Here is a 26,830-nt window from a genome sequence, read left to right on the forward strand (position 1 = left end):
CATTATTATTCTCATCTGGTTTTGTCAGGTAAGGATGGATGAGTCACCAGATCAAATCTCCCTGCAGGTAAAAATAAAATCATTGATGACATCATCTCACTCTTTTTAATGCGACAGGAGTAAAACCAGCAAACTGTGCTAACAAAACCAATGATCTTTGTCTGTTGGGTCATTTTTTACTTCCTGTTTACTTCCCAGGCTCAAGGAGAGACAGCCAGGGGTGAGGGGAGGAAGACAGGACAAGGAGAGAGCCAGAGATTAATAGTAACTAACACATAGTGAGTTAGTGAGTGAAATTCAGGGTCACCTGATCCATCCCTAACTATATGCTTTAGCAAAAGGGAAAGTTTGAAGCCTAATCTTAAAAGTAGAGATAGTGTCTGTCTCCTGAATCCAAACTGGAAGCTGGTTCCACGGAAGAGGGGCCTGAAAACTGAAGGCTCTGCCTCCCATTCTACTTTCAAATACTCTAGGAACAACAAGCCAGCAGTGTGACAGCGATGCTGCAGAGAGTGATACATCTGTGTTTTCAGTTCCAAACTAAATCAGCACAAAGCTTGGGTTTGGAGATGTGGGAGATTTGAAATGAAGCAGGAGGTCTGGCAGCCATGCATCGCCGCACCCTTGTTAAAAGTGGAAAATTACAATCAACTGAGAGACTTTATGTCAAACACAGATTTCCATTATCACTAAAGTGTCGTGGTCCCACGATCGCTGGTCCCGTCCCCTCTCCTCTTTTGGGGAGGCGGGTGTGTGCCTGAAGACATGTCTGTAAAGACCTGACCTCAAATCTGCCTGACCGTTGTTCAGAAGAAACAAAAGCAGTGTTAGTGATGAATACATGAGTTCAGCACTCCATAACCACACTGACAGGAGATCTGTTTGCACAAAGAACATCAAGGTAAGAAAAAGGATGCTTTTGAGTTTATTGTTCACATGCTGTGTGGATTATATGTTTCTGCATGTCAAACAAAACACACAGCAGTAATTAAACAGTGGCTTCAGAATCTTCTGTTTTATTTCAGTATGAATGTAAACCTAGAGAGACCAACTTCATCTTCAGCAAAGACTCAGGTTTGTACTGCGACTGTTTCACCTGAAAGGGGAGAAATCGATAACGATGCTTCTCTTTCAGCAGCTTCATTGTGAATGATTTAGAAATATAAACATGCATACAAAAGTATGAAACATCTCAACAACACGTTCTCTGTTAGTTCTAAGACAACATTTAAAGAACGTTTCTTTGACTTTCACAGGTGAGTAAAGAATATCCAGAAACACAACCACGGGACAAAGGGGCAGGTGGGGGTAGCTAACATAAATTCAAATTCAAATTCAAATTCAAATTTTATTTGTCACATACACAGTCATACACAGTACGATGCAGTGAAATGCTTACACAACTGCTCGTGACCTAAAGAAAAAAAGAAAAGGCTATGAATAAGATAGGAAATAAATATGAAAATTAAAAAGGGTAAATTTAACTAGGAAGGAATAAAATAAAATAAAATAAAATATAAAAATGAAAGTTAAAAATGAAATAACTGTACAACACAATTTAGAATGAAGGGTAAATTTAACTGGGAAAGAATAAGATGAAATATATAAATTAAAGTTGAAAATAAAATAACTGTACAACAAAATACACAATACACAGTATAGAAATATATAAGAATGTATGAAGAAATATAAATATATATATATACACAATAACAGCAGCTGTACAAGTATTAAATGGAAATGAAGAATATAATGTCCAGTGTTGTGCAATCCACATTTGTAAGTGTCTTGTGCAGTGCAAATATGCTTAAAGTGATTTAAGTGATGAAGTGAAAACAATGTCCAGAGTGTCCAGTGTGTGTAAGAACCATATGTGTGGGTCAGTACTGTGTGGTGGTTTGATTGAGAGACCGTATCGCCTGCGGGAAGAAGCTCCTCCTCAGTCTCTCTGTGTTGGTCTTCAGGGAGCGGAATCGCTTTCCTGACCTCAACAGAGAGAACAGTCTGTTGTTGGGATGGCTGAGGTCCTTCACGATCTTCCTGGCCTTGGTCCAGCACCGCCTGCTGTAGATTGAGTGTAGGTCAGGGAGCTCGGAGCGGATGGTGCGCTCAGCTGATCGCACAACCTTCTGTAGAGCTCATCTGTCCTGCATTGTGCTGTTCCCGAACCAGGTTAAGATGTTTCCCGTCAGGATGCTCTCTATGGTGCACGAGTAAAAGTTCCCGAGCACCTTGGAAGGCAGTTGGAAGTCTCTCAAGCGTCTGAGGTGGTAGAGACGCTGTCGGGCCTTTTTCACCACGGTGTTGATGTGACAGGACCATGACAAGTCCTGCGTGATGTGAACTCCGAGGTATTTGAAGCTGTCCACTCTCTCCAATGGGCACTCGTTGATGACGGGGGTCTGGTAGTCCCTCTACCATAAAGACTCAAAGGGATGCTAACTACTACACAGAGCAGAAAGAGGAGACACTAAAGGAAACAAACTAAATACAACACAGAGTGTGCTGAAGGGAGGAAATGACATCAAGGGAAGAAGAAACAATAAAAAGCTACAAAAAGGGAAAAAGTCAAAGACAAACGACCCACAAAGAAGCTTCTCAAACCTTCTTCTCATCTTCACCCCTTCCTCCCGTTTTCCTCTGAATTTCTGATTCAGCAGCAACAATAAAGAAAAACTGCCAAAAAAAAAGCCTTTCGTGCCCTTCTGCACTTTTCTCATAGCAGCTCACAAAACATGGCCTTTGGTGCAAATACAAGAAGGAATGAGTGTCATCCATTTTCTGCAAAGGCTGTAATGAAACGGAGAAACCAATTGGCCCTTGTTACTTTTCTTCCACCGCAGCCTGGCTGAAGTTGGCCGCACATAGACTTCCTCCCAGAGAAATGTGGAAAAGTCTGGTTAAAGCTTCTTCAGCCAGGCGGAGACAAAGAAAGGATTGTTACCTGACCTGTTTCTGGTCATTTAATTTAATTATGTGATTAAGAAGAACGTGGTAATGGATGAACCACAGTCAGGTCTGTGAGTGTTGTACATTTCACTCTGTGCGGTGCTGGATCTGTGAATTAAACTCATTTATGATAAACGCCAGCGGCTAATTTCACTGTTAGTTATTCCCGTAACTCTAGAAATTAAGTCATAATAGGCTTAATGCAAAATAACGATATTCAAGAAGATTTAGAGTCGAATCAGCTTGTGCAGGTTCGTCTCCAGTTCATGTGGATCCCACACAGACATCAGCCTTGCGTCTGCTCCACCTCACTGTCCAAACTGGTCCCAGTGGAAGAGTGAAAGCTCCAATGTAATCCCACAGATATTCACAATGTCTCCATGTTAGCTCCACGTGTCTCCATGTTTGGTATGACATCATCCTGACATCATCATACTGTTAATCTCCACATCCTAATGGCGCTCTGCAGGACTGAGTTCTGTGTCTGTGGAGGTCGTCGGAGTGCAGTGAACTCATGTTCATGTTCTAGAAACCAGTCTGAGATGATCTGTGCTTTGAAACATGGAGCTGTTATCCTGCTGAAGACGGTGCAGCGAGATCATAAAGGATGGCCGTGGTCAGCGGCAGCACTCGGGCAGACTGTGGAGTTTAAAATACAGGCAGGATCCATGCTTTAAACTCTGAGCAGACCAGCTTCTGTTGTCCAGGTTTGAGAGTCTGTGACCTCTGACCTCGGTCTCTATCATGTCTACATGCCAAGTGTTGGGGAGTAACGGAATACATGTACCGCCGTTACGTATTTAAAATACAAAATATGAATAACTGTATTCCGTTACAGTTACCATTTAAAAAGGTTGTATTCAGAATACAGTTACTTTGTTGAAATAAAGGGATTACACAGCGTTTTTTTCCTGTTTTATATGTTAGGCCAGGGGTCAGCAACCTGCGGCTCTTTAGTCCTTATATTTAGTCCCGCGTGGTTTGGGAAAATAAATTAGAAGTATTTAGCTGAAGTGTATTTTATTTATGTCAGTTTTTTTTAAGTTGTAGTTCTAAATTGGAAGATTATTGTGATATTAAAATATAAAAATAAAATTATAATTTATTATATTTTTATCGCTCAAAATAAGCGTCACACTCGCGGAAGCCAGTATACCTGCCGAAACGCCGTGCATTTATTGAGACTTTCAACCCCAGGTAGGCCAATTATGGATCTTCGGATCCACATTATGTCAGCAGCTCTTCTCCACCGTGAAGTATGTTAAAAATAAACACCGCTCACGCCCCACAGATGACAGCTTACAGTCCTGCATAAAGATGAAAGTGACTTCGTACAGCCCCGATTTGCAGACTTTGTGCGCAGAGGTTCAGGAGCAGAAGTCCCATTGTAAACATACTGTATCACGGCAGCCCCGACGATGTTTCCATCAACATGCTTTTCAGCATCTCTTTATGGACGACTTTTTACACACGGTTGCTGTACGCATACAGCCGTCTGTAGCTTTTCAGCTCACAGCCCAACATATACCAACACAACAGCATAGATAGCACAGACATGCTGGAAGCATGTAAATATAATAATAACCACTGCAGCCAAAAAGAGTGTCTGACGAGCCCAGTTGTAAGTAAGCTGTTAAGACTCGACTGTACACTTTTTTCGTGTTTTTCTCCGAAACAATAAGTTCCGTTGGAGCAGCCTTTCAACGCCTCTCTCTGTCTCTCACTAGCAAAGTTGACCCAGACAACAAAGTAAACCTAGTTTTCAGCTACGAGCCTGACACGGAACCCGACGTATTAGCCAGAGGTCCCTTTACTACGGTTCGGAGCCGCGGACCTGTTTTATATACACGCGGAATAGTTTTCTATACGAGATCGCTGCAAAAAGTGCAGCCTTACTAATGTCCACCCTACTGTTACTCATTTTATATTAATATTTAAAAATCTAGTTGGTATTGGGATGGCGAGTAACCTTCAGTAATAGTAAAATAGTAAATCACATTCATGTAGTTGTAAAAAGCTTGATAATATATTAAGTAATCCAAAGTATTCAGAATGCGTTACTCTCATTGAGTAACGTAACAGAATACGTTACAAAATACATTTTGGGGCATGTATTCTGTAATCTGTAGTGGAATACATTTTAAAAGCAACCTTCCCAACACTGTACATGCCTAAACGCTTGGAGTCACTGCCATATGTTTGGCTCATAGGCATTTGGATGAATAAGCAGGTGAACAGCTGTACCCAACAAAGTGCTCATGCATTCGCTTAAAAAGCAAAAAAACATCAGTATGAATATTTGAATAAAGCAAATGTCTTTATTCATAAGACAGACTTTTCTGTTCTGAATTCTTGGTTAAGATATTTTCAGTTTCTGGTTCGGTTGTCTCGCTTATTCAGATTTGTGTGTTTGTTCTATTTTCTAGATTCCTGGTTTGGATTCTTGACAATTCTAGTTTTTTGTTGTCTTTCACTCGTATTGAGCCTCTTCCTGTTTTCCAGTGTTATGTTTTAGAATTCTTCTATTTTGCTTCACCATTACACTCTCTGGCTCAGCTCAGGGTTGGGCAGCACCGGAGCTCCGTGTAAACTAAAGTGCTAGGATTCAGCACAGGGCCGTTTTATGCAGGAGGACGGTCTTACTGGACCAACAAGTAGAGAGGAACAGGGACGGATTGTACTTTGCACAGCATTTCCAGTCAGAGTTGAAAGCAGCAGCCCTCCGTGAAGAAAAGCAGCGATCTCCACGCTTCAGAGGACCGGGCTGGACAAATGAAACAAACAATCCAGGGTTCAGTGTGTCTTAAAGCTCAGTTCACGATGTAACAGGGCGATCGAGGACTCTGAGCATGTCCTTTATGTACACAAGTTTGTTTGAGAGTTTGGAATTGACGGCGGGTGAATTGATGCATGGCTGCAGCTCAAACTATTAAACCTTGAACTTAAAGAAGAGCTTCATCTGCACAAACGCTGCTGTTGCAAACGTCTGTGTATACAGCAGTCGCAACACTCTGTCACGGTGCCTGGCGTCCTTCAAACAGATCCAATCAGGATCTTTAACTGCAGTTTAGGTCATGGAGTGATAGCACTTACTGGAAAACACAGATGTAATGTGATGCGTAGCCCCGCTCACATGTACTGCACCAGACTTGGTTAATTAACTGCAAAAGACGTAACGAAGCAGCGTTCGCAAGTCTGAGTGGGCTCAGCCTCCTGTGCAACAAAATAATAAAATAAAAAAAATGGAGGAATAAAAGCATGTAGTGATCTCTGCAGAGGGAGCACTGCCAATGATTCAAACGCTGCCATCATCAAAACTAAACAGCGACTTCATTCAACCTCCTTTCAGCTGAAATTGCTGAGGAAAATTTCTGGCAGGGATTCAGCTCGAGTACGACAGAAAGACAGAGCAATTTAAAGAAGCTCTGATGCTGCATGTTAAAAAGCTCAAAATGAAGAGACTAGTTACTCATATTTAAATACATTTATGGCTCCTGTCTTTATTCTTCTGCACTCGATGCTACAGTGAAACATGCACATGTATACAGATGTGATTGATTACATCCTATTAGTGCAGTCACCCTCTGATTATGAAAAACAAAAATCACAGCACCTGACGCCTTCAGTGAGGGGACCTGCAGGTTCTGTTCTATTGGAGCTTTAGATACCACCTCATCAAAGCTGCTGGTACTCTGTGGCATCAGTATAACGTGCCAGACCGCCACTATTTAACAGCTACTGTGTGACAACATCTCCATCACACTGATGTGCGTCTTGCTGCCACGGTTTAGGTCCACCGTCCTGGTTCATGCCCACCCACAGCACCCATTCACCCCCGTGTTCCTCAGCATAGCCAACAGACTCTGTTCCTCGACTTTCAATGCTCTCAGTGACTTGCCCCCCTTCATCCTCATCGTATCCCTGGTCTCCTGACTTCAGACTGAACACCACGCATGGATGCCCGAGCCTGTGTCTCGTCTCTGGAACTTATCACTAGGGCTGGGTATCGTCACTTATTTCTAGACTCAATTAAATTCTGATTCACAAGGTTCCGATTCGATTCGAAATTTTACTTGTAATGCGTTACTGTAATCCGATTACTTTTTTCAAGTAACGAGTAAAGTAAGGGATTACTATTGCAAAAACGGTAATTAGATTACCGTTACTTTCCCGTAGGAACGCTGCATTACTGCGTTACTAAAACCGTGATTTTCTTGCGAGAATGTCTCATGACAGTGACGTAAGCGAGTGTGATGTTCGTGACAACAGCTGTGTGCAGATCAACAATGGATAATATATCGAGTACGGGAGAGAGTATGAGCGTGCAGCGTTTAAAGCATGGAAGTACTGACCTTATTTTGAGTTTGATTCCGTAAAAAGTGACAAAAACATTAGTGTCCGCTGTGCGTGGGAAGAAAACTTCTTTTTAAAAAAATTAAAAAAATAAATAAAAATAATATATATATATATATATATATATATATTATGTGCTGGAATGTGCAGAAAATAGGTTTAAATGTTAAACTAATTTCTTCCAGTCAGAGACTGGTGCATATAATTAAAATTTTGCTTCATGCATAAAGTTAAAAGACTAAAACTAACAAAACAAGTTTTAAAAAGAGACTTTTCCATTTGATTACATTTTGTATGATGGATTATGTAGAAAAAGTAGAACTGGACTGAAAGATCTATCGCTTTATCACCTATTCAGGTTGTAAATCATGTTTTTAAAAAGTAACTAAGTAACTAAGTAATTAATTACTTTTGAAAATAAGTAATCAGTAAAGTAACAGAATTACTTTTTTGGGGAAGTAATCAGTAATTAATTACTGATTACTTTTTTCAAGTAACTTGACCAACACTGCTTATCAGTACATATCCATATTTTCTATCTATAAAAAGAAAGCTGACACTTGCGAGACTTTATCAAAGGTGTAAGCTTCACAGCAGATGCCTTTGTGTCAAAGTAACTGAGGATAAAACAGAAAAACATAAAGCAGATTCTCCTGTCCTGGGTTTTTTTTATTTTATAGCAGATAACCCTAAAAATATTCTGCACTAGATCAAAAACAAAAGAAAACCACGACTCAACATCTGAACGTTACCTGATACTGCTGAAGTGAAGCAGAGCAAAGTTACAGAAGTTTTATTAGAGACACAACTAAGTATTTTGCAATTTTGCATAATTTTAAAAAGTTTTAATTTGTTCAGTATTGAACAGCAGAAATGAGGCTTTCTTGTCGGAAGTAAAAAACAAAACAAAAAAACAAACAAAAAAAAACAGCTGCTGACAGCGCTGTAATGGTAGACTGGTGGGTAATAAGCAAGCGAATAATGCAGAAAACAGAGATTTTTAGATGGGAAACTGTTCCTGAGAGAGAGAGAGAGAGCTGTGCATGAAGTGTGCTTTTATTGTGGTGCAAGCAAAACAGCAAATGACGATGTTTATGTGAAGCGTAGTTTGGATCTTCTTTTGCTGCTGGTTCAGTCAATATTGTTTGGAGAGATAAAACCTGCAGCTTCAGAATCTAGCGCAAAAAAGATGTGAACACAAAGAGCGGACCCGCCGACGCATCAAAATCACGCGTGTCCGTGTACTTGCCGTCGGGTGAGAAAGCTGACAGCTCACTGATTGTGATGCGTCTGCGGGTCCGTGCTCTGTGTTTATGTCTTTGTGCAGAATCCGTGTACCTGCTCTCATTTACTGTTTTAGCTGTTTGGTGGTTGTTGAAATTTTGTGAGGTTAAACCTGAGATTCTGCCGTTTCAGGCAAAATAAATCTCCATTTAAAAATCGATTCAGGATTTTAATGAATCTATATCACGTTATCCAAGCTAGAATCTATTTTAATCGATAAATCGATAATCAAACCCCACCCCTACTTATCACCACTACGCCTTCATCAGCTGGACCCAAATCATCTGCTCTCCTCTGTATATCACCTATAACCATCATGTTTTATGTGTTTTACAATCTGGGATTTGAAAACTTTTCTAATACTCTTCTTGTATTTAAAAGTAGAATGGGAGGGAGACCCTTCAGCTTTCATGCCCCTCTTCTGTGGAACCAGCTTCCAGTTTCTCACTATGTGTTAATAGACCTGATCGGCATTGAATCACACTTGTTATTAATCTCTGGATCTCTTCCACAGCATGTTTTTATCCTGTCTTCCTTCTCTCACCCCAACCTCATGGCAGATGGCCGTCCCTCCCTGAGCCTGGTTCTGCTGGAGGGTTCTTCCTGTTAAAAGGGAGTCAAATAATTTCACCTCCTCACTACGTACGACTCTGGATACTGTAGCTCCAGTGAAAACTAAGGTCTCTAATCAGAAGTACATGACCCCGTGGTATAATTCTCAAACACGTACCCTCAAGCAGACGACTCGTAATCTGGAGAGGAAATGGCGTGTCACAAATTTAGAGGATCATCATTTAGCCTGGAGAAATAGTTTGTTGCTTTATAAGAAAGCCCTCCGCAAAGCCAGAACAGCTTACTATTCGTCACTGATTGAAGAAAATAAGAACAACCCCAGGTTTCTCTTCAGCACTGTAGCCAGGCTGACAAAAAGCCAGAGCTCTTTTGAGCCAACCATCCCTTTAACGTTAACTAGTGATGACTTCATGAACTTCTTCACAAATAAAATTTTTATCATTAGAGAAAAAATTACCAATAATCATCCCACAGATGTAATATTATCTACAGCTACTTGTAGTTCCATTGATGTTAAGTTAGACTCTTTTTCTCAAATCGATCTTTCTGAGTTAACTTCAATAATTACTTCCTCCAAACCATCAACGTGTCTTTTAGACCCCATTCCTACAAAACTGCTCAAAGAAGTTCTGCCATTGATTAATTCTTCGATCTTATATATGATCAACCTATCTCTAATAATCGGCTATGTACCACAGGCCTTCAAGGTGGCTGCAGTTAAACCTTTACTCAAAAAGCCATCTCTAGACCCAGCAGTCTTAGCTAATTATAGGCCAATCTCCAACCTTCCTTTCATATCAAAAATCCTTGAAAGAGTAGTTGTCAAACAGCTAACAGATCATCTGCAGAGGAATGGTTTATTTGAAGAGTTTCAGTCAGGTTTCAGAGTTCATCACAGCACAGAAACAGCTTTAGTGAAGGTTACAAATGATCTTCTTATGGCCTCTGACAGTGGACTCATCTCTGTGCTTGTCCTTCTTGACCTTAGTGCAGCATTCGATACTGTTGACCATAATATTCTATTAGAGCGATTAGAACATGCTGTAGGTATTACAGGTATTGCACTGCAGTGGTTTGTATCATATCTATCTAATAGACTCCAATTTGTGCATGTAAATGGAGAGTCCTCTTCACACACTGAGGTTAATTATGGAGTTCCACAGGGTTCAGTGCTAGGACCAATTCTGTTTACATTATACATGCTTCCCCTAGGCAGCATCATTAGAAGACATAGCATACATTTTCACTGCTATGCAGATGACACCCAGCTCTATCTGTCCATGAAGCCAGATAACACACACCAATTAGTTAAACTGCAGGAATGTCTTAAAGACATAAAGACTTGGATGGCCACTAACTTTCTGCTTCTCAACTCAGATAAAACTGAGGTCATTGTACTCGGCGCTGAAAAGCTTAGAAATTTGGTATCTAACCAGATTCTTACTCTGGATGGCATTACCTTGGCCTCCAGTAACACTGTGAGGAACCTTGGAGTCATTTTTGACCAGGATATGTCCTTCAACGCACATATTAAACAAATATGTAAGACTGCGTTCTTCCATTTGCGCAACATCTCTAAAATTAGAAATATCCTGTCTCAGAGTGACGCTGAAAAACTAGTTCATGCATTTATTACTTCCAGGCTGGACTACTGCAATTCATTATTATCAGGATGTCCAAAAAACTCACTGAAAAGCCTTCAGTTAATCCAAAATGCTGCAGCAAGAGTACTGACAGGGACTAGAAAGAGAGAGCATATTTCTCCTGTTTTGGCTTCCCTTCATTGGCTTCCTGTTAAATCCAGAATTGAATTCAAAATCCTGCTCCTCACATACAAGGTCTTAAATAATCAGGCCCCATCTTGTCTTAATGACCTTGTAGTACCATATCACCCTATTAGAGCACTTCGCTCTCGCTCTGCAGGCCTACTTGTTGTTCCTAGAGTATTTAAAAGTAGAATGGGAGGGAGAGCCTTCAGTTTTCAGGCCCCTCTTCTGTGGAACCAGCTTCCAGTTTGGATTCGGGAGACAGACACTATCTCTACTTTTAAGATTAGGCTTAAAACTTTCCTTTTTGCTAAAGCATATAGTTAGGGCTGGACCAGGTGACCCTGAATCCTCCCTTAGTTATGCTGCAATAGATGTAGGCTGCCGGGGGATTCCCATGATGCATTGAGTTTTTCCTTTCCAGTCACCTTTCTCACTCACTATGTATTAACAGACCTCTCTGTATTGAATCGTATCTGTTATTAATCTCTGTCTCTCTTCCACAGCATGTCTTTATCCTGTCTTCCTTCTCTCACCCCAACCGGTCGCAGCAGATGGCCGCCCCTCCCTGAGCCTGGTTCTGCCGGAGGTTTCTTCCTGTTAAAAGGGAGTTTTTCCTTCCCACTGTCGCCAAAGTGCTTGCTCATAGGGGGTCATATGATTGTTGGGCTTTTCTCTGTATCTATGAAGCGCCTTGAGGCGACATTTGTTGTGATTTGGCGCTATATAAATAAAATTGAATTGAATTGAATTGAATTGAATTGAAAGGAGCTTGCAAAGTCTACCTTGCAATATAAAGTGCCTTGAGGTGACTGTTGTTATTTGGCGCTGTAAATAAAATTGAATTGCTGTTTTGTGTTGTAAGGTGGCCTCGAGCCTCGAGTGTTTTGAAAGGCGTCTGATGGGAGGGATTTATTATTAATATTGCAGGTGAAAAACAGGCTGCTATGTCGGGCTAATAACTGTGAGTGAGATTCATTTTTATTCCCTAACAAGTGAAGTAATAAGAAGTGCGCCCCACCTCCTCTCAAAACCCCACAAAGTCCCAACCGCTGGATTTATCTGTGCATTCCTGTTGGCTCCAAGCTCTAATTTATCATTTTCACCGTCTGTTATCCCCTGACCCAACCTCTGTCCGACTCTTTAGTGCTGCTCAGCCTTCATTAATAATGCTGTCAGCCTTCATTCCCCCGCTGTGTAAGGCTCACAGAAGCCGAGTGCATTCCTCCAGAACAACAACAGAGCTTTCCAGTTAAAGCTTCAGCATGATTGTGGGGTTCTGCAGTAAATTTTAATGGTAGTATATATCACGTCTGTTGAAAGCACATTGGAAATCATTGCATGTTAACCCTCATGTGCTGGAAGTCTTCATAATTAGAAATATCTTTCTTCTACCAAACGACAAGCTTCATGTGTTTCTTGCAGTTTCTGCCCCTCTAGCCTCCTCTCTGGTTCTGTGGGCTGGGGCTGAGCTTCGGGAATGCTGTGATGATGATGATGATTGTGTGTTTGCTGTTATAGTGATAACCAGCTCTCATTATTCCTGGGATTGACACCAGGAAAGAAGCGCTGACGTGCCGGCCTGTGTGGTAAGGCAGTTCTGCTGAGAGCAGCATTACAGAGACAGGCTTTCCACTCAGACCACATCCAAAACTCCATCACTCACAATCCAAAGCTCTGGAGGGCTTCCAAAAACCATCCAGTGTCTGCACTGAATTATTTGTTGTTTGTGATCAAAGATAACAGACGAGGGTTAAACCACTGAAGATAACAGGATGATACCCAAACTGAGGGAAACGCAGAAAAGTATCCCAAAAAGAAAAGAAAAGGAATATTATCTGAGGGGAAATAAACCAGAATACAGGAGCATGAAATCCCAGAGACTCTACAGGAATAACCTGGAGAGACACCTTCTCCTCTGGGAAATGTGCTGAGGATGGAGAGCTGGGCATCTGGAGTGAAGACATTGACATGTTGGGAGAAAGAAAGATGATGATGTGACTGAAAAATTCATGCTTTTTAAGCCAAACCTGCATTTTTGACCAGCTTTTTTTTATATGTTGTGTTTTGTTATTTTATGTATTTGGGATGCACAAACACAACACAAAAAAGAAAAACAAACTCAAACAGAAGTTTTGATCCAATGAACCCTCAGGGCTGAAAAATGAAGCCAAAGTGGAGCCAACCACAGCTGTACTCCTAAAAAGTCCACCTGAGGCTGGTGCCAGATGTTTGCAGGCTGTTCTAGTCTCTGGAGCTTCCCCCTCTTCATAACAGCTTTACCAGGGGAAATGCTTTATGCCCACTGGAGCAGTTTTGGATCAGTTAGTAATTAACGGATGTCTGTGTGAAGCACCTGTACACCTGTCTATGGATGGAGTTGGTTAAACACTAAGAACTCCATCTGTGGCAACCATCTCCCCTCTGTGCATGTGTTTGGATGTGGGAGGTTGTGTGTAGCCTCCTGCAGCAGTATGAACTTCAGCTGCTCTGCCTGTTCTTGCACTTCAGTCTGTGTTTGCCTTCTGGTTGTAGCTGCTCGTCTGTCACCTGACAGCGTGCCATGCTGGCAGTAAGTGCTGCTGTTTTAGCTGAAAACATGACAAATCTGCTCGCCTGCTTTTCCTCGGTGTGCATTTCAAACCCTCTGTGAGGGTAACTTTGGATAAGAATCATGAACTGTGACAGCGTGATCTATCTTCAAATATACTCTCAGTGTTTCTCCTGCCTCCTGGACTTGCTGAGCACATTGGTTACAAATTTTGATTTATTTCAGCAGACTACGAGTAAAAACTCAGATACTTTGGTACAAAATGAAGTCCTTGATCATTTTGAAGGGACGGAGGATCCATGCTACGCATATCTATAAGTGCAAACAGCCCAAAGCCCCTGCTGTTAATTTATGACAACCAGTGCAGGAGAATATCAGCCCAGCTATGACCCAATCCAGCAGACGCAGTTCAGCTCGGGAACAAAAACAGGAACTGTGCACAATGTGTCAGTAATGTGTGTGTCACTAACCTGTGATCATGCTTTGTGATTAGTTCGGTGTATTTTGTGTAATTGGTTAACGGAGAGCCTCAGAGGTTATTTTATATCAGGTGAAGGTGAATTCCATCCCATATGTGGTCAGGATGTTCATTTTTAACTCCAGCACACACCGTGTGGTGTGACACAGTTTAACGTGTCACAAGCTTACACACACACACACACACACATTATATCATGTGACTCGATAGTGATTCTGGAACGAGAGATGTGAAGTCTGAGATCCTTTTTAATTTAAAACACGTGAATGTCGGTCACGCTGCCCGGCCTCATCCTCTTCCTCCACAGGACAGCTTCCATCCACAGCTCTTCTGTTTCTATCTGTTTCTGTCTGTATGTGGCGTGTAAATGAAGACCTGCTGCCTCTGATCAGGTCAGGATAAAATCTAATCTGCTGTCACACCAGGGCCTCAAACAGTGTGACAGTAATCATCTAATGCAGCAGTCCCCAACCCCCGGGCCTCGGACCGGTAACCCACCAGCCTGGCTGGTGGGTTATGACCGTCCGTGAGTCGTTTGGTACCGGGCCGCGAGAGTTGAGGCTCAGGTGTGAAATGTATAGTTTTCAGGGTTTTTATTGGTTTTCAGCGTTATTTTGTTATCGTTTTTATCGTTTACTCGGTTTTCCTGGGTCTTTTCACGTGTGCTATGAATAGATCTTCTTTTTTTCGGTACCGGTACTAGTTTTATTTTGTTGTATTTATCCGCGACACCTTAAAGGCTGGTCCGTGAAAATATTGTTGGGCATAAACCGGTCCGTGGCGCAAAAAAGGTTGGGGACCGCTGATCTAATGTGACACAGTCACTACACTACACAAAATATTGCGTAGTCCAAGACCGGCGCTAATTTAACTTTTTTTAATGACTACGGACATCTAGTTAGGATGCCTCCCTTTTGCTTAGCTTGCTGCCACGGCAACCTGACTTCAGATAAATCACTCACTGACAGACGGACGGATGGATAAGACAAGTGATATCTTGCCCTCCTCTGAAAGAAAACAAAAAGTCTCTCAGACCTGTTTTGGAAGATGCGGAAGTGGAAGATGCAGACACGGATCAGTGTGTAACTTTTATGATTCAGTCCTTCCTTAATAATGAGGAAGAACCTCATTATCTTTGAGGTTCTTCCTCTCTCATGGTATGCTGGTATTGATCTTTTTGCCTTCGTTACCTCCTGGTCATTCTGCCTCTATCTCCATCTCTTTGATCCAACATCATAAATCCCTTTAGTGTCAGAATATCAGAGACTTCAGGTTAATCGCTGACATTTAGAAACCGCACTAACACTCCGTGTTAACACGCTCTGTGCTGTGTGACCCACGAGGTTCAGAAGTCCTCTTTCTTAAAGGACAGCAATCAAAGTGACATTTACTAGATGACAGCAGCGAGTGATGTCTGTCACCCTCCTCAGAGACATCCACGCCCCTCAGACTGCTTCTGTCCTCTCGAATAAAGGTCTCTGAGGGAGTGTGCATGCCTGTAATCAAGTTATACTGTGAGTCACTTCTGTTAAATGTCAGAGCTGATGGACGTGCAGTCGCGTCTCATTTTACTCCCTGCTGAGGAAACTAGGCTTCATTATCAGAGCGATAACAGAGATAATTACTTATGTGATGTCTCATGCAACAGATTCATAATTACTCTTTTCTCCATACATGCCGCATGCTCCTCTGCTTCAGTCCAGACTTAATATCTCAACCATGCATCCTCATTAGCTTTGAGTCCTTTATAAGTAATCCTTATGATGGGGTCGTCCTCCGTCCTCTGGTTCTATTTTCTGTCACTGTGAAACAAATCCAGTTTGGGTAATCTGCTCCTTTTTCCTGATGCAAAACAAATGATATCGCTATGATCCTCAGCAGCACGTGATGCTATCATTCTGCTGAGATCCTCCAGAGAAACAAATCTGGTACTGACCAGTTAGGTGGCATCATTTCAGAACTGTGAGTGTCATGCTTAGCCAAAGATTCGGCTCAGTGTCACAGGTTTTACTGGTGAAGCTAAAGTGTCATTCATGAGCAGGTAACTGCAGATGTGATTCAAGACAGGTGGAGAGCAGGCAGGTAAAAGGTACAGAGGAGCCCAGCAGCAGTTACCAGAGAACAACCGTGAGAGCGGGATTAAAGAGCACAAAACTCAAAGACAAGGGAAAAGACTCCTTAAATACGTGAGGTGATGGTGGATGCAGAACAGGTGCGAAGGCAAGCATCTGGGAACTGGTTAGCTCCACCCACAGGTGTGCCGGTTAGCAGAACCAGCCCACAACTCCACCTAAGAGTAGAAAGTAGAGAGAGTGAGAGGATGAGAAAGAAAGAAGGGGGAAAGAGGAGAAACCTCAGGCCTGCCATCACTGTGATGGTGATGAAAATTTAATGCACTTCATCCATCAAATACCTCAAAATAACAAGAAACACAACAAACTTATCTTGACCAAATGTTAGAGTCTGTGGGTACATGCAGCCCTGTTCTGTGCCAGGAAACGGCCTGAACTCCCCTCCATGTCACACACATGCCTCCACTACCAGCAGGTTCGGGCTCAGTGGGCGAACATCCTCTGGAACCAACGCAGGATTTGTGGGAGGCATAAAGACCGTAAACTCATCAGGACAAATGAGGATCATGACTGCTGCAGTTCATTCTGTTTGTCATGATTATGGTCAGTTTGTGAGTGCTTCAGCAGCCAGGCTGGTGGGTTAAACTGGCCAATCAGAGCGCAGTCTGACATGGTTCAACACTGAGTGTCACCTGAGGGAACATGTTTGGGAATAAATACGGACAAATGCACACTGATGGGCTGTTTTTGCAGATTGACCTCACCTTCATTTGTAGCCCTGCCCAAAGCACACCTGCTCACTTTAAATCGTGACTCTTACTGTTTTATGGGAAACGTATTTGATGAATATTTGCAGTCTGCAGCCTTCTACTAATAATTAATCATTTCACTGAAACAATGGAGGAGATTTTTGCACTTCGTTCTTTTTTTATTAGTACAAAACTACCTTCATGCAGTCCTTTAGTAGAATCACTTATAAAGATCTAATAACCTGAATGCATAAGGACTGCTAACTGTGAGTGGGTTTCTGAGCTGATTGCATGAGTGGAATCAGGTGTGCCTTCGTGTTCTTCATGACTGTTGTTGACTGAGCTGCTCTGTCACATTTTTTTGAAACTTTCTCACTGTGTTCAATCTCCTCCAGCCGCTGATCCAGTCCCGGCCCGCTGGGACTGTTTCTGTGGCCGGGCTGCTCGTTAATCCACCAGCTGCCTGGTCCAAATGTCCCCACTGGCGCTCTGCCTCAGCTCTCCTCTGGACTCGAGACTTAATTCTTCCTAAACCCTAATTAAGTTCTCCATGATTTTATTTTTTCTGAGCTCTGGCCTTGAGGTGAATTATTTCTTCAATTAAAAAAAGACTAAACAAACCATTATGTAAATATCTAAATAAGTCATTCTCGTGACCAGAAGGTTTTCTCCTCATCCAGCTGCGAGGTAACGCTTACGCTCTGTGGTCAAATCAATCTTCTGTCTTAATTATGTTGTTTTTCAATGGTTCCAATTCAAACCTCAGTGCTGTCCTTCAGGTGCCATTTAATTAAATCTGGATGATCTCCATAATTGTAAATGCTCAGATAAGCAACAGACAGCTGTACGTGAAATTTCCACCAGCAAATGACTGACAGATGCAGATAAGCTGGGTGAGAAATGGCACAGCGAGCAGCTAAAGAGAGAAAAGTAAATATGTGCTGAGCACATTTAAAGGATTTGTCCTCAAGTATTTTCTGTCCATCAAACAATGAATCAAGAAAATAATCAGCAAACATATCAAAAATCATCGGAGCTCCATGTCACACCTCAAAAACAAGCTCGGGTTTTACCTGAACACATAAAAAAGAAGAAGACTCACTCAGAGTTGTGTTTTCCTGATTACATTTGAACCTTTTTTTCCTTGAGTTCCCTGCAGGTGATTTCCAGTTGGTAGAATATAAAATGAGGTGCGGGAAACAGCAAAATCATTACCAGCTGCAGAACAACAACACACAGAATCATTCTCCAACCCTGCTTCTTTAAGTCTCAGGAAAGTCTGAGGACCACCGTGTGGTAGAAAATCCTCACAGAACCACTGCGTGTGAATGTTACTGCTGTCGTCACACTGAAGGGTTTCATTATGTTCGGAAGGTTCTGCAACATCTCCTGGTTTATGCAAACCTTTCAGATTTCAGGAACCAGGGTTATTCCTGCAGAGACTGTGGTGGCCTTGGGTCATCTCACCCACACACTCGGGAAGAAATGAATCTATTTTAAATGGGAAAGAAGACAAAAGATGTTTCTACAGAGATATAGAGACAAAATAAAAGATGGGAGGAAAAGTGTGAGAAGCAGATGAGAGCAGGGAGGACATGAAGCCATCAGCTGTTACCCACACACTGAGCAGTTATGGGAGGGACCGGGGGAGACCGGAGGAGACTGGACACTCCTCCCAGTGTTTAGTAGCATTAGTGAGTCGTATTAAACATCCATTCACACCACAGTCTTACTGTCAGCTCAGCACTGATGTGATGGGACGCTGCGGTTCATTTTTACATGACATTTGAAGGATGACATGTTTCATTCTTGGTGAGGATCACAGAATTGATTACAGCTGGGAATAGATCAGTTTATTTCAGCCTGGTGTGCACAGCAGTCCTTTAACATGGCTCCATTAGTCAGGCCCACTTTATACCTCCACCTCTCATGTCTCTGACTGCATTCAGGAGATATGATTACATTTACCCTGCCTGTTTGAGGTGCATAACCCAGAGGCTCCATTCAGTTTGGTGGCCAGCTACATTCAGACTTTTAATTTCAGTCTCAGAAGAGACTGAAATTAAGAGAGAAGTTTCAGGAAAGAGAAAGAGAGAAGTACGAAGTAGGAGTACGATGAAAGAGAGAAGTTTCAGATCCTCTCACTTGTTCTTAACACACACCTATCCTATCTGCTGGTATGAGCCTGAAGGTTTACCCGGAATGCACTTCTGAAGTTTCCTGTAGTAAATGAGTAGCTTCTGCTGCTCTGCATCACAGACATGAAGCTGCTGCAGTTATTCACACTGATGCTCACAGAAAAACACCCCGCTGAGCTGAAACCCATCAGGTCTGTGTCAGCACCAAATCTGGACGCGATCCTGTGTACTCTGTGCACCTGTACCTGAAAACATTCAAAGTGTGAAGGCAAATCTGTGCATGGCTTCACCAGTCAGCTGGGATGTGGAAAACAAAGAGGAAGAACATATGTAAGAACATTCCTCACAACATAAAGCCTCTGAATTTTATTTGGTGAGTTTGCACTTACAGCTGCAGGTGTGGCAAGTTTCGGATCACATCCCTGCAAAAATATACTGTCATTATCTGGCCATGATTGATCTGAGATCAATGAGCTTGTAGTATTAATGCTGAGTCAGAGCACAGCATGCAGCTCAGAGAGCTCCAGCAGGCCCGTTTGCTCTTGTTGAATGATGCCTTTATTGGTTAAAGTCCAGCCTGTGTTTTCCTAATTTATGAAGCAGCATTAATGCAGTCTGCAGCAATAACTAGCTCAGAGGTCAGCGCACAGAATCCAAAGAGCCGAGTGCCTCCGGGATAAAGTAAAGAGCAGCAGCTGGATCAGAAACCATCCTCTCATGTCTGATTAGTGGCTAACATCGTATACCTGCGCTGCCACAGTACAAACACTAATGCATTATGGGTCGTGTCCGCTTGACCTAGTGACTCCCGCCAAACATTGATGCTTACGAGTCAGTCGTCCCTCGTCGACCAGCGGAGGGCCGATCTTCCTGCCGCGCACTCTGGAAGGATGGATAAGCAGTTCTCATGGGGCCAACGCAGAGAGCCACGAAACCATTTCATCATTTTGGGAATGATTTGTCGTACAGTTTTTATCAGTTTCACAAAAACGTACGCATTTCTACCCCATTTACTTTAATGGTGAACAGACCCAGGCCACTGCGGAGCCATCCCTCTGAACCGAACTTTATCATAGAGACATAATTTCAAACTTTGGACTTTTCTTGACTGAATCTGTGATTTCAGATTTATTGTATTTTCACAGGAGCACTTTAAATTTCATGACTGTTTTGTGTTTCCTGTTTTACTTTGATAGACTCGCGTCCTGTGTTCAGTGTTTTGAGTTTTTCTTCCCCCTCGTCTCGTTATGCCAGATTAGTCCCAGCTGCGTTTGCCTCCTGTCTCCCATTCCCTTGTTACTCCCTTCTGTATTTACGCCCCGTGTTTTCCTGTGCCCTTTGTTGTGTCGTACCCTCACAGTGTGTTTCCTCTGTGCTCCTGGTATTTCCCAGTTTAGTTCCCTGGTTTCTTAATTTTTTGGTTTGAGTTTCTCGTTTCTTGTTCTTGGTTTAGTTTTCTGTATTAGAGTTTTTTTCCCCACCAATAAAGCTGCCATTTTGAGTCTGTCTACAAGTTCTGCATTTGGGTCCTTCATCCTGGCCTGCCTCACATGACAGAAACTGCAAAATCCTCTAAAAAAAAAAAATGTCTTTTTTCTTCTACATGCCATTAGGAGTGGGGAGGGGAAGGCAGGACAAAGGCATGCTGTGAAAGAGAGCCAGAGATTAATAATCACTAATGATTAAATGCAGAGAAGCGTATAAACTGTAGCAATTGATATTTTTTATATTGTCATTTGTGCTATAATATATAGATATATAATCATTGCCTTTGTGTCCTAATATGGCTATCATTCTGAAGAAAAAGCCAGAAATGTCACGGCTGGCGGGGTGAGCCGTGTGGTGTGGAGGAAAAGGAGGACCCAAAATGCATACAGCCGACTGATGATATGAGTGAGAGTTTATTTACAAGGTGGCAGTGGCAGAAACAGGCAACGAAGCGTGAGAAATTGCTAACGGAAACCTAAACTGGGAGAAACTAAAGAGCAAACCTGAAATCTTAACGAAACAGAGAGCAGAGCAGAGAGACGCAGACTAAGGAGCAGGATACCAAGAAACACAGACGAGCCGACGAGGAGCACAGGCAGACACTCACTATAAATACACACACCAGGTAAGTAGGAAATGGCAGACAGGCGGGGACACAGCTGAACAACACCGAACAAAAACCAAGCACCAGCGAACCAAGCGAATTGTCCAAAACACAAACACCCGCTGGAGTCCAAGAACAAAAACACAGTTCAGGAGGCCGGCCCGGAGGCTGACAACGCAGAAGTCCAGGACAATTCATCTTCTGAGGCCGGCCACGTTGGCGACACAGATCCAAAAGCAGACCGCGCGGAAGGCAGCGGCGGCGACGGGGGAAACAGTTCAGGCAGCCGACCGTGCGGACGGCAGCGGCGGCGACGGGGGAAACAGTTCAGGCGGCCGACCGTGCGGACGGCAACGGCGGCGGCGACACAAGTCCGGAGGCCGGCCGCGCGGAAGGTAGCGGCGGCGTTTGGGAGGTCGTCCATATCGACGATGACGCCCAACAAGCGGCCTGGCAGATGACCGCCGACATCGAGGCGGCAGTTTGGGACCTGAAGGTGGCGTGGCCCCCGCAGCACCAGACGATGCGGAAGCAGAGGCTGCAGCTGGCGAGGCGGAAGCAGAGGCTGCAGCTGGCGAGGCGGAAGCAGAGGCTGCAGCTGGCGAGGCGGAAGCAGAGGCTGCAGCTGGCGAGGCGGAAGCAGAGGCTGCAGCTGGCGAGGCTGATGATGAGGCTGCAGCTGGCGAGGCGGAAGGAGAGGCTGCAGCTGGACGGGCTCCTCAGGCCCTCCAGCTGACGAGGCAAGAAGCTGGCTAGGTTCTCCTGAACCTCCAGCTGACGAGTCTTGGGGCTGGACGGGCTCCTCGGGCCCTCCAGCGAGAACAGTCTCAGGACCAGTGGGCACAGGGGCCCCTGGCAGGCACAGAACAGAACCAGCAGGCGCACGGGCCTCTGGCAAACACAAGGCAGACTGCAGCTGCACCGAGCATTGACCCAGCTCAGGCAGCGACAGCCGGGTGCAGTCCTCAGCTGGCTTCTTAACCTCCAGGGGTCCAGAGTCTGCTGGGGGCTGAAACCCAGCCTCTGGGGAGTGGGTCTCAGTCTCAGAACTGTCCAGCTCTTGAGGAATGTTTTTGTAGTTATTAGGTTTGTCTCTCTGCTTAGAATAGGAAGTTGTTGACCTGTCCTTTATGGGTTGGCCTGTCATGGCTTGCTGTACCGGAGGAGTCGGTGAAGATGATGGCTGAATAGGTGGCTGAGCTGATGATAAGGCTGATGAGTCTTCTACCAACTGAGCTATTGACTGGGCTATGGATTGTAACTTAGTTTGTAATAAGTCTGGCTGTGGTAACGACTGAGCTATGGGTCGTGAGGCTGAATGTGACGGAGGTGACGACTGAGCGGCTAACTGAGCTAGTGGCTGCTGGGCAGCTAACTGAGCTACCGGCTGGGCAGCTGACTCAAAAAACACAGCCCCGGTATAAACAGTCACAAGGTCTGGCGAAACAGAAAGAGTGTCTTTTCCACTCACCACAACCGGCAACTCAGAGGTCTCGGGACCCGGCTGTGGCGATGGGCGGCGGCGGCGTGAACGTCGCTTCCTTCTCGGGGATAGCTCCGACCGACCGGGTAATTCCTCATCCGGCGGGCCGGGCCGCAGATTGCCCGGCGGGCAGTGCAAAACATTCACCGCCGGGCTGGGTCGGGAAGCGGTAGCAGCTGGAGGGTGAAGGTGAAGTTCGTTAAGTATGAAATGTGTGAGTGAGCAGAAATTAGCTGCTGTAGCCTGGCTTCTACAGCGCGGAGAAATTCCTCTCCCTCATGTTCAAGCCACAGGTTAACCAACCTCGAAACGGAGTCAATTCCTCCCGAAACTCCTGGGAAGGTGCGGATGCTGCTGGGTCCATGTTTGGTCGGCTCGTACTGTCACGGCTGGCGGGGTGAGCCGTGTGGTGTGGAGGAAAAGGAGGACCCAAAATGCATACAGCCGACTGATGATATGAGTGAGTTTATTTACAAGGTGGCAGTGGCAGAAACAGGCAACGAAGCGTGAGAAATTGCTAACGGAAACCTAAACTGGGAGAAACTAAAGACCAAACCTGAAATCTTAGCAGAGCAGAGCGCCGCAGACTAAGGAGCAGGATACCAAGAAACACAGACGAGCCAACAAGGAGCACAGGCAGACACGCACTATAAATACACACACCAGGTAAGTAGGAAATGGCAGACAGGCGGGGACACAGCTGGAACTAATGGACATAACGAGACACAACCCTACAAAGTAAAACAGGAAACACACAGACTGTTTTACACAACCAACTGGGGACACGATCAGAATGCAGAGGAGAGACACAGGTAGGGATGATAGAAACACACAACTCAAACCCTAAGAACAAATACAAAATCAGAATAAACTAGAAAAGTGATAATAATCAACTTAAAGCGCTGGGTCACCGACCCAGGACCATGACAAGAAAGTCAGAGGATTTATTTTCAACCTTCTAACATTTCCTTTATCTGCGTCTCTGCTGACAAAATGTGATTTCTTTATTTAGAGTGCAGCTTAGTCCAGAGATGAGCTATGTTATACATTTGGAAAGCACCGTGTTCTGTTTCTTTTAAAGTGCAGGACTTCACACCTTTAAATGTGCATTTGAGACCTATTGAGACCTATTGCAAGTTCCTGTTTTTATAGTTTAGCAAGACGCTTATTTCTGCTTTTCTGCATTTACCTCATACACCCAGTGCATCATGGGAATCTCATATTTAAGGGAGGATTCAGGGTCACCTGACCCAGCTCTAACTATATGCTTATCTGAAGCATAGCACGTTGTTCATATGTGGCTCAAATTTCCACCTATCACACGCTTTACTTCATAAACCTCTAAAGAAAGGTTGGGTCTTCGTGGAGGCTGAGTCAGGGAACAGTGTCTCCGTCTTATTTCATGGTTTTAAATGACATCCAGTACATCTGGTTTGGAAAAGCCAGGACTTCCAAAGTGTGCGTTTAAAGCGAAGTGGACCCAGCAGACAGAGACAGCGTGGACTCTGGAGATTTTCATCTGTCTAAGAAAAAAACAGGAATGTGGCTGTTCTGTCTTGGCTTTGAAAATAAACAAATCTCAAATTCAACTCCTTTGTGATTTAGCAGCAGTCTGTGTGAATATAAAAGGTATTAAATGGTTTAAACCTTACAAGTATCCTGTGTTTTTTGTAGAATACCGATACACCATCTGAGCTATATGAATCATGTAAGAAAATATGCAGAATTTTGTCACAGAGCAGAAAATAAAGCTGTCAGAAAATGTTTGTCTACGGCTAAATTACTCCATACAGGCGCAGCCCGGCTAAGACAGAGTCAGAAGAGGAAATGAGGGTGACAGTCGATTGGAAATCTTATTGATTTCAGCTCACGCTTCTTTCACCAACAGGCACTTTATTAATGTTTGTTTGCAGGTGTGACGTGGGAGGAAGAATGAAGCTCGTCGGGACATAAATTAGATGTATGTGTCATCATCCAGCAGCTCAGACACACAAACACAGCTTTGGCACCATCACAGAGGATGCAGGGAGCCTGATTTATGAGTGCACAGCACGGAGCCGATGTCACTTTGAGTTTAATTGTGGGATTTTACACGCGTGTTAGAGCTGAATTAAATTCTTTTCCTCTGACTGACTTCTTTAAATCAACCACTGCTACTATGCTGCTGGTGGAAAGTTTATCTAGCAGCTACAGTCCACTCTGCACTGATAAATATTTTACCAAACAGCCTTCGTGGCTTTCGGTAAAGAGGAGTCATTGACCAGCTCGTGGATGGGGTCATATTCAAGGTCTGTGAGGAAGAGCCTGTGCTTAATGTTTAATCTGAGCTTGGGGTGCAACATTTAAGGATCGGTGGTACCAACCCGAGACCCCCTGAAGGTCTGTTTGCAGTTCATCTTGGTTGGTCGCATGCTGTGTCTCCCTCCATGCAGTCACCTACCTTCCCAATATCCTTTCCCTCTTACAGTCTGCCTTGCTCATGTTCCTCAGATTACTGTTTCCCAGTTCAGTGCCTCTGCTCTCCTCCCTCATGGTGGAACTACTTTACCTCCAGACCACAGCTAAGACAGTCCACTCTGCTCCAGCCGACAAACCCTGCCCGGTCTGCTCTTTAAAGCGGTTTTGTCTACACTCCTCCATCCTGCCATGACCCACAACATTTTATTGTGGATGATAAGATCGTAGGCAGCGGTAGAAGTAGTGCACCGTGCCCACTCCAAGCCCCAGGCTCTTAATGTTTCCATGCAGTAACTGTCCTTCATCACTTTTTGTTTTCCTGATGTTTCAGCAGGTTCAGTCTGGCTCTCTGGTCCACTTCAGCCTTTAATGAGCACTTCTCAGATTTTGGCTAAAAGTTGTTCCCTGTTAGAGTCACAGCTGGTCCACTCTGTGTGTAAAGCTGGAGTCAGCTCTGACAGCGGCGGCTTACAAAGTCAGATCAGGTCACTTAATCAGAGCAGAGGGAGAAGAATTGAACAAGAACAGCCAGCAGCATTCAAACACATTCACAATGACACCTTCAGGTGCTAACAGAGATCTAGAGTACAGGTCTGAGCAACACAAAGAGAATGTGGCACATGAATGAAGCCTGCTGATAAAGTGACAGTTCCTGAGCCTGGTGGACACTGATGCAGTTTTTACAGCTGTCATTTTATTTGATTTTGTTTTCATGTTGAGCTCATCTTACTTTTACAACAAATACAGCAACTTTTCTTCTTAAATGTCTTTAATCTTCGCTCCTGTTTCTATGCACTGATATCACCATTGGGTGAGTCCAAGTTTATCGATCTTTGAATTTATCTAAACATGGCTTCTTCTTTCTTTCATCAAAAGTTTGGAGTTTAAAAAGTTTTGGGATTATTTGAAGAATGAGCCACAGTAATTAAAAGGTGGAAGAAATAGGTCTTTGATTGTTTAAAGAGAACGTGAGAATGAAAATAGGCTGAAAGAAAGCAGACAGAGTAAAAAGGTACAGCGAATCAAATCAGGCGTCTGAAAGAGGCATCACGCTGAGCTTTGTGGCAACAGTATGTAAATGTGAGTCATCAGTCCCAATCATCTTCTCCCTGTGAGGAAAAACTGGAAAAATATAAATGCAACAATTCAGCTTTCTACCTCTCGCCACCTACGTGGCACAGATGGTGTTTGCGAAGACATTCAGAGACCAAAATACTTCTGCAGTAATCAGACTTTGAGAACTTTTGGAGAAAGAAGTCAAACTAAGTTTGAAGAGGCCTCCGAGTGGAAGTCTCCTCTTACCAGCACTCAGTCACACGTGAAGCTCTGGGCTCTGTCAAACTCTCCCCCCCTCCCCCTCCTCAGAAAATGATTGCTCCTAACAATGAAAATATTTGTGTTAGTGGGAAAAGTCGAAGCCGAGGGAGCATAATGGGTGAAACAGTAGCTGCTTTGAGACAGCGCGGTGGGCGAAATTACACCGAGGAAAGGTAAGAACAAAAGTCTGAAGCTCTGAAGAGAGCGGAGCCACGAGCCATCCTGTTGGTGACCTTTCAGAGGTCACAGGAGGCTCTGCGTTACTGCCTGGAAAAACGTTCAGAAATTAGGCCCTAAGTCTGCTTCTCTGTGCTCTCCATTGTCCTCAGCAGTGCCTGAAACACCTACACAGCTGTTCCTGCTTCCAGAGAGACTGTCTGCCAGCAGGCTTCACGTAAACGCATTGTCCGTCCAAGTAATCGTTTGAACATGTGACACACGACTTGTGACATGTACTCACGCACGTCTGCAGAGGAGCGTCCGTGAGCGTCCCGAGTACGATAACATTTAAAGAGCAGATGATCTTCTATTTTAATCAGGTCCCTAACTACAGCCCGACCTTCCTGCA

At 43.8% G+C, this 26,830-nt stretch overlaps 1 pseudogene; it reads right to left on the reverse strand.

Annotated features, from left to right (window-relative positions):
* Positions 1-6,684: 6,684 nt before the first annotated feature.
* Positions 6,685-22,852, reverse strand: LOC148106080 (uncharacterized; annotated as a pseudogene).
* Positions 22,853-26,830: the final 3,978 nt, after the last annotated feature.

Source organism: Neolamprologus brichardi, chromosome 2, assembly GCF_056152115.1.
Source record: "Neolamprologus brichardi isolate AB-2024 chromosome 2, ASM5615211v1, whole genome shotgun sequence".
Lineage (NCBI taxonomy): Eukaryota > Metazoa > Chordata > Actinopteri > Cichliformes > Cichlidae > Neolamprologus > Neolamprologus brichardi.